The sequence below is a fragment of the Ammospiza nelsoni genome, chromosome 17, assembly GCF_027579445.1.
Source record: "Ammospiza nelsoni isolate bAmmNel1 chromosome 17, bAmmNel1.pri, whole genome shotgun sequence".
Lineage (NCBI taxonomy): Eukaryota > Metazoa > Chordata > Aves > Passeriformes > Passerellidae > Ammospiza > Ammospiza nelsoni.
Window position 1 is genome coordinate 17,443,906 of NC_080649.1, and position 8,534 is coordinate 17,452,439.

Genomic DNA, 8,534 nt, shown 5'->3' on the forward strand with positions numbered 1-8,534 from the left:
ATAGATAGATAGATAGATAGATAGATAGATAGATAGATAGATAGATATAGATAGATAGAGAGATAGATAGATTTCGTTACTGAAATCTCTCTTTACTGTCCTCTCTGTTGCTACAGATATCAGAACTTGGTAGCCAGTGCCACACTGAACTACAATCCTGAGATTGCTCTCCTGTTGCTTCAAAAAAGCACACTCTTGGGGAATGTGGAGCATGTAGGTCCTTACAGAAAGGGATCAGACCCAGAGCATTGCACTGGGAACTGCACTCTTTGTGCATCTGTGCTCAGGCAAGTTCTTCTCTTGGACTCGACCACAGTGGTGGAGCTAAACTGGCTGGAATCAGAAATGCAGCCCAGCCCCTTCCAGCTCCTGTGACCTCTGAGGAGCAGCTGGAATGCAAGGGCATTGACCTCCTGCTCAGTTCCCAAAACCCAAAACACACACTGATTCCCTGGGCTGCAAAAAGGCATGAGCACTACTAAGCTCAAAGTGATCTGTAAGGCCATACTGGCTGGCCTGGAACCACAACAGTTCCTTCTGCACCAAGGTCCCTGCACAGAATGATGTGTTCTCATGCAAAACTACTGCATTCTCCAGAAGTGATACCTTGGAAATTAAAATTCTAGCAGACCCAGTCCCAGTGCTATAAAAGGGCAGAAAATAATGATGAAAAGAACTTTAGCTGGGAGAAGAAGAAAATGAACAGCCTCTTCCTCCAAGCAAACAAACAAACAAACAAAAAAAAAAAAAAAAACAAAAAACAAGAAAAAAAAAGGGGGAAAAGTAATTTCCAAAAGTGGCTCAAATATTTGGATGCACTGAGGAGATGCTGAAGGCCCCTCACGAGGCTCCTGCTCCTGTTGTCCAAGCTAAAGCTTTCTCATCCTGACCAAACAAGCCCCCTTCTCAAACTTCTCAACATCCCTAGGATACTTTAACCCCCTATCCCACCGCCTAAGTATAACCAACTTCCTCAAAGGAGGACAGAACATCGCATCCCACCTAATTGACCTCTCCTAATACAAAATAGTAGGTCCAGAGGGGCTAGCCAGCCTACAACTTACAGCAACCAAAACTGCCACCACCCTCCACTCAGGCCTAATCAAAGCTTACTTAGGATCATTCACCTTATCCATTCTCATCATCCTCGTAGCCACCTACAGAAATAACCAATGGCCCTCAACCTTCGTAAAAACCACCAAATCCTCAAAATCATCAACAACGCCCTAATCAACCTCCCAGCACCATCAAACATCTCAACATGATGAAACTTTGGGTCTCTAGTAGGTGTTTGCTTAATTACTCAAATCGTCACAGGTCTTCTGCTAGCTATGCACTACACAGCAGATACCAATCTAGCCTTCTCCTCTGTCGCTCACATATGCCGAGACGTACAATTCGGCTGACTCATCCGCAACCTCCACGCAAACGGAGCCTCCTTCTTCTTCATCTGCATCTACCCACACATCGGCTGAGGACTCTACTACGGCTCATACCTAAACAAAGAAACCTGAAACATTGGAGTCATCCTCCTCCTAACCCTCATAGCAACCGCCTTCGTAGGATACATCCTACTATGAGGCCAAATATCATTCTGAGGAGCTGTGATCACAAACCTATTGTCAGCCATTCCTTACATCGGGCAAACACTAGTCAAATGAGCCTGAGGAGGGTTCTCTGTCGACAGCCCCACACTGACCCGATTCTTCGCTCTCCACTTCCTCCTTCCCTTCGTCATCGTAGGCCTTACTCTCGTCCATCTCACCTTTCTCCACGAAACAGCCTCAAACAACCTGCTAGGCATTCCCACAGACTGTGACAAGATCCCCTTCCACTCATACTACACCATCCAAGACATCCTAGGATTCGTACTAATGCTTTCCCTACTTGTCTCACTAGCCCTATTCTCCCTCAACCTCCTAGGTGACCCAGAAAACTTCACCCCAGCCAACCCACTAGTCACCCCTCCTCACATCAAACCCGAGTGATATGTCCTATTTGCTTACGCCATCCTCTGATCCATCCCAAACAAACTAGGAGGCGTACTAGCTCTAGCCGCCTCAATCCTCATCGTATTCCTCACCCCACTACTACATACATCAAAACTACAATCAATACCCTTCCGCCCCCTATCACAAATCCTGTTCTGAACCCTAGTCGCCAACGTCCTCATCCTAACCTGAGTAGGCAGCCAGCCAGTAGGACACCCCTTCATCATCATTGGCCAACTAGCCTCATTCACATACTTCCCAATCATTCTAATTCTATTCCCTCTGATTGAGGCAATTGTCAGTGGGCTGTTGCACACTCACAGGAGCCTTGCTTTTTCCACTGTGTGAGCACAGCCTGCAAACTTGCAGGGCAGTGTTAAAATGATTGAGTGAATTGCTCCTTTGCTTTTTGCTGCCTATGGCATTACTTATGGTGCCTATTTTATGACACATTTCACAAGTAAGTAGATGTTTCCTCTCTACTTAGGTTAGGGTGTATCCTTACTTGGCTTTTGTATGTCTTCCTGCTCTTTCTTAGTGACTGAGTTTCTGATTTTGAAACAGAAAGAGCATTAGGATGCCACTGGTTTGGTAAAGCTCCTGTCAAGGCGTTCAGCTAAAAAGGGGGTGTCTGTAGCCACAGGGGCAGCTAGGTATATACATGCAAGTATCCACGCTCCAGTGTAGGTGCCCTGGACACCCCAGTCAGGCGGATAGGAGTGGGCTCTGACACTCAGGGCTTCCGTGCACCAAGGCAACCTTCTTATGTCACTATGAGAAGGTGGCAACCTTTAAGTTTTTAAAGGTTTATTAAACTTTAAGAAAAGACTGTATAAGGAAAGATTGCAGCACTGGGAAGTCTCCATGATTAGCAGCCGCATGCTCATCTACAAAAGGGATACTCTGCTTTTTTTACCCTTAGCCCCTCCCAATGTTTGGTCAGTCAATTCTTTCTTCTTTCTCTGCCGTCCAGTGGTGGAGATTACTTTCTTGCATCTTGATTGGAGGTCAGGTGTTGTTACACCCTGCCTGCTGGTCACAAGCCAGCCCTCCCCAAATGCCCTGACTACCAAGACTATTACAAGGGGGATAAGAAAGAGGACTATGGGAGGACATATTACAATAACAGCACTTTACATTTGAACATAATATCTATCCACATAATATCTATCTCTTAATTGTGAGAGCCAACTATTACATTACTCACCTATAATGCACAGAAGCAGGAGAGAAGGCACTGGGTTGGCATAACAGCTGAAATCATTGCTAACAAATCTCCCCACATATTTGCACCTTTCTTGGACATGGCCAGGACTCCTGTGGATGTACATCTCTGCCTTTCTTCCCCTTTGGAAGCAGTCAAACTGGCAACTCGTGGGGAAACCAAGGGCTTTGTGGGGGCTGCATTGCTCTGCACACACCCAGGCCACCCGTGGCACAGAGCTTTGGTGCCTAAAAAGATCAACCAGAGGAAAACAGCTGGAGGAGGTTTCATTTGGACCTTTCTTAGCCGCTAACAGAAGTTGTCAAAATGAAAGTGACCAAGCAAGGCCTGATCCCTGCTGCCAGCTCAGGGTTAGAAAGGAGGCATTACTTGATTTCAGTGCTGGGTGCACAGGGAATCACTTCCCTAAGCCCTGCACACCCAGCAATCTCACCTAGTAGTTTGTATCCATGGAACTAAGACATATTCAATACTTTGCTGAAACTTACCGGCTAAACATTACCTCCAATTTTTTGACATATTTCAATCACTTCTCAGAACTTATTGACATCAGAGTAGGAGTGTCCTGTAGCTCCCTGCTGGTCATTGTCACAGGTTCAGGTGACCCATGCACAAAATAACCCAGGACAAAACTGGGCTTGCAAAGCAAATTCATTCTGTTAGTTGCAGTAGCATATAATACATACTGACCTCTGAATTCCCAAAAATCCACTGAACAGAAGGAGTTGGAGCGTGGTGCTCGGCAGCAGGGGCAGGTAGGCAGTGCACTTCCAGGACATCCCCTGGATCAAAATGCTGTGCATCTCGTCCTTCTCAACCCTTCAGCCCAGAACTAGGCCTTGTATCTCCTGCTTAGGAGTGGAATTTTACAGCAGGAGTTAGAGCAGCAGCTCACACATGCCTGGCATGTGAGATGAGGCCATGATGGCTCAGGATGACTCCATGACTCCCTGCCACCAAGGGCTGCATTGTGCATTGTTCTCCTTTCAAAGCTTGACTGCTCACCCATTGACCAATCCATTGTTTCTCTTTCAAGGGTCATGGTCCCACCTGCTAAACAAGACACTTTTCTTCATTGTCTTGTCAACCTGCTCAAACATGGATCAAATATGGCAGGGCCTGGGACACGACTCCAGTTCCTGACACAGTCATTTGGGAAATATTCCCATTCCTCAAACTGTCCTTTGGTGGTCAAGAGCCTCCTAAAACACTTTCTTCCTTTTGAATGCATTCCAGCTACCTTCTTAGCAGGACCACTCTCCTTATTCTCAAGGCCAAGATCGCCACTTGCACACAGTAAGCACTGCAGTGGGGGAATACATGGTTCAGCACTCCTGTTAAAGCTAAAGGAATTCAAAAGACTATGCCCTGTTTGTTAGACTAAATGCCTCTCCTTCCTATTCTGAGAATCAAACACGAGTGTTTCATCAATACACCCTGCAGGTGCTCTTGCTGAGTGAAACCACATTGCTGTGTCAATAAAGCAGCTGGGACTCAGTTTCTTCATGCAGGAAAAGCCAATTCTTTATTCACATAACTCATTTTTGTACTGTTTTCACAGACTTGTGTTCAACTTCAACTGGCTGGTAGTTTCCTTGCCACACAATTTATTGCTTAGAAGGTGTATTAGTGTGTACATATTAAGACTCTCTCTTTTTAAGACTCACTGTTACTCAGGTGATTACATTTTTCTTTCGTGGATGCTCATGGGACAGGTTTCTTGTTTATTACAGATGCAAACAGTTTTCTTAGCACAATAGCTTGTGCACTCATGACTATTCCCATGGGAAGTTAGCTGGCTGCACATAGAAGATGGAACAGGCCAGCTGGGAATTTACCACAGTGTGGTAAATAGGTATGATTCGTGCTGATAACAATTGAAACAAGAAGCAATATTGATACAGTAATTAATATTTGTAAATATTAAAACAGATAAAATTAGTAATGCCGAAGAAAAAGGGAGAGGAGGGGCACCATGCCCCCCCCCCCCCCCCCCCAGCAGATGTTCAGGAACAGGAGGAAAGCAAGAGATAATGGTTGCTAAAAATTAACAAAGAAGGAACTCTCTGGTTGTGTCCCAGGAAAATGCTAATTATAAGGGATTTATTGCCTTGATACTCTGTCGAAGGAAGGAGACCAGGACACCAGATGGTTCATCACAGGTCCAGTTTATTGAAGAAAGCATCAAACACTTATACAGCAAATAATAAGCTTATGAATATTCTGTAAGCCAAGCAATCTATTGGTTAAACTATACCATCAGCTCTTCCTCATTCCTTTGGGCCTACGTTCTCTACTTCTCACGTCTCGCTGTCCATTTCTTTATCATACTCAGCTAGGCCCAAGGACACGTTATCTTGCAGGTGCAAGATTTGGAATTAGCCACGGTCTTGTACTTTTCCATTCTCTAGTCAGCTAAATTCCCAACAGACACCTGCCTGCAAAAAGGCCTCTGCCCTAGTTAGGACATCTTTACCAAATTAATTCGGCTGTGTCCTCTCTCCTCAAGCCACTCTTTGACAAAACTCTCCACAATACTCAGATGTAGTAATTATGTTAGTTTTGGCTTACGTTCTATTGGCTTGGTGTAACCCAAAGGTTAATTAAAGGACACAGAGGAGGACTACAAAATTTTCATCAGACGACCCCCAAAGACTTGTGCGACCACCAACCAAGTGGTGGCATATGGATGGTAAAGGTGATGATGAGGGCAGAGGTAGAAGTGTGAAGAATCGAAAATGGGAGGAGACGGCATTGACTCATGGTATATAAGGACGAATATTCACTTGGCAAGCTTGTATGTGATGTGGCAAGGGTCCCAGAGGCCTGCACTTCGTACCCCACAGTTATCTGTTGCTTATGCGCTATTATTAGAAACAAATTCTCCCTTATATTAATCAAATTCTCTTCTATCCAATTTTATATTTTTATATTTTAAATATTCAATAAAAATTGCTACTACTTTTAATATTGTTTGGGTTTCTTTTTATGACGGGATAATTGGGCAAACATAACAATAGGTAGGCCTGATTTTATAAGGCCTTTCTTTTCTAATAACCCTACCTTTTCTAATACCCCACCCATAATGTGCAACACATTATGACTTTCTTTCAGAAATTAACGAAGAAAACGCAAATTGCCTGCTGAAACCCTTCTGCCCCTTTCCAAATCAGTTTACTCCTCAAGCACATGCCTCAGGCACATCCCTGATGTGCCTCTCTCCCAGCAGCTCAGAGCTGCATTGCACAGCGCTTGCTGTGCACCACAGAGCACAAAGCAGGCTGGCCTGGTGGGCCTGAATATTTCTGCCAAACACTCTGCATCTCACACCTTTGCTCTGGCTCAGTGCAGAACTGCAGGGTTGCAGGCGCTTCCTCCCAGAGCTGCGTGAGGCGCCGGCTCCTGCAGATGGGCCCTGCCAAGCTGTCCCTGCCTCACGCTGGCCTTGCTTCCCTGGCACAAGTGCCGGGCCTGAAGGAGCTGCCCTGTGCTCCAGCCTGCCGAGCAGCCCGGCTCCCTGCCCCGGTGCCCAGAGTGCTGCACACACTGCTGGCCTTTGCCAGGAGTTGCAGGGCAGCCGGCAGAAGAGGAGGAATCCTCAGCCAGCCCAGCGGCCCGCAGCTGCCCTTGGCCTTTCTCTGCTCCTGGGCACACTCCAGACGGCCATGGCCTCCAGGCCGGGCTGTGCCCAGCACGGCTGCGCTTCCCCTCGGCAGCAGCCAGCTGCCACCTGGGCTCTGAGAGCGGAGGATTCGCCTGCTCCCAGCAAGAGGCACCCAGGGCCCGGCTGCTGCCCCTTGCAGCTCCAAGGGCCTCCTTCCAGCCTGCCTCTGCCGGGGCTCAGGCTGCTCCGGCCTCTGCCGGGGCTCTGCTGGGGCTCCAGCCCGGGCAAGGCCGGGCCCGCTCTCCCCTCACAGGCGCTGACAGCTCTGTGCCACAGGAGACCTTCCCGAGCACCCTCTCTGATCTTTCTGCTTTCTCACTTGAGCAAGGTTTTCACAGAATCACAGAATCACAGAATTTTCAAGACTGGAAGAGACCTATAAGATCATCTAGTCCAGCCGATGTTCTAACTGTTCAGCTAGATCATGGCAGCAAGTGCCACATCCAGTCTTTTTTTAAATTCTTCAAGGGATGATGCCTCTACCACCTCACTGGGTAAATGATTCCAGTTTCTGACCACTCTTTCTGTGAAGTATTTCCTTCTTACTTCTAACTTACATCTAGCTTGACGCAACTTGAGACTGTGTCCTCTTGTTCTATCCGTTGTCGCCCGGAGAAAGAGGCCGACCCCCAGCTCACTACAGCCACCCTTCAGGAAGTTGTAGAGAGTGATGAGGTCACCCCTTAGTCTCCTTTTCTCCAGGCTGAACAACCCCAGCTCCCTCAGTCGCTCTTCATATGGCTTGTGTTCCAAGCCCCTTATTAGTTTCGTTGCTCTCCTCTGGACACGCTCAAGTAACTCAACGTCCCTCTTAAAGTGAGGGGCCCAGAACTGGATACAGTACTCCAAGTGAGGCCTCACCAGTGCCGAGTACAGGGGAAGAATGACCTCTCTGTTCCTGCTGGCCATACCATTTCTGATACTGGCCAGGATGGCATTGGCCCTCTTGGCTACCTGGGCACATTGCTGGCTCATATTCAATCAGCACCCCCAGGTCCCTTTCCACCTGGGCACTATCCAGCCACTCCATCCCCAGTTTTCCTCCAGCCAAAGAGATTATTGCATTTAGGGATACAAATCCAAGTGGCAGGAACCCCATTGCTCTCCAGTCACAGCTGAAGGCCTGCATCTGCACAGGGTGTTTGGGCTGCCTCATTCTTCCTTTGGTTTTGCCTTCAAATGCCATTGCCCTTTCTGCCTCAACTAGAAATACCACAGCTGTGCCATAACCAGCCAGTGGGTCATATTCCAAAGGCAGTGCAGTCTGGAGAGGATGAATGAAGAGGAGCCCTCCTCACTTATGAAACCATACAAAAAAAGCCATATGTGTGACTTAGTACCAATAAAAAACAATTGGTAATTCAGAAGGAAATGTTGAATTTTCTGAAGGGGTCAGAAGGAGGAGAATCTTCCAAGTGAGTTGATGTTTCAGAAACTTTATTAATTACAACTCTAATCTATAATTCTATGCTACAAATCTCTTTAGCAACCCTACTCTACAATCCGACTCTAAATTGGTAACAGAGATAACATCTTGACATGATTGCTATGTTCTCGTCTCCTAGGGTTAGGGTTAGGCTTAGGCTTAGGCTTAGGTTCAGGTTTGGGTTTAGGTTTAGGCTTTGGCTGAGGCTTAGGGTTGGGGTTACGGAAA

The 8,534-nt window shown here is 46.9% G+C and overlaps 1 pseudogene; it reads left to right on the forward strand.

The window, feature by feature from the left end:
• Positions 1-1,172: 1,172 nt before the first annotated feature.
• On the forward strand, positions 1,173-2,339 carry LOC132080783 (cytochrome b-like; annotated as a pseudogene).
• Positions 2,340-8,534: the final 6,195 nt, after the last annotated feature.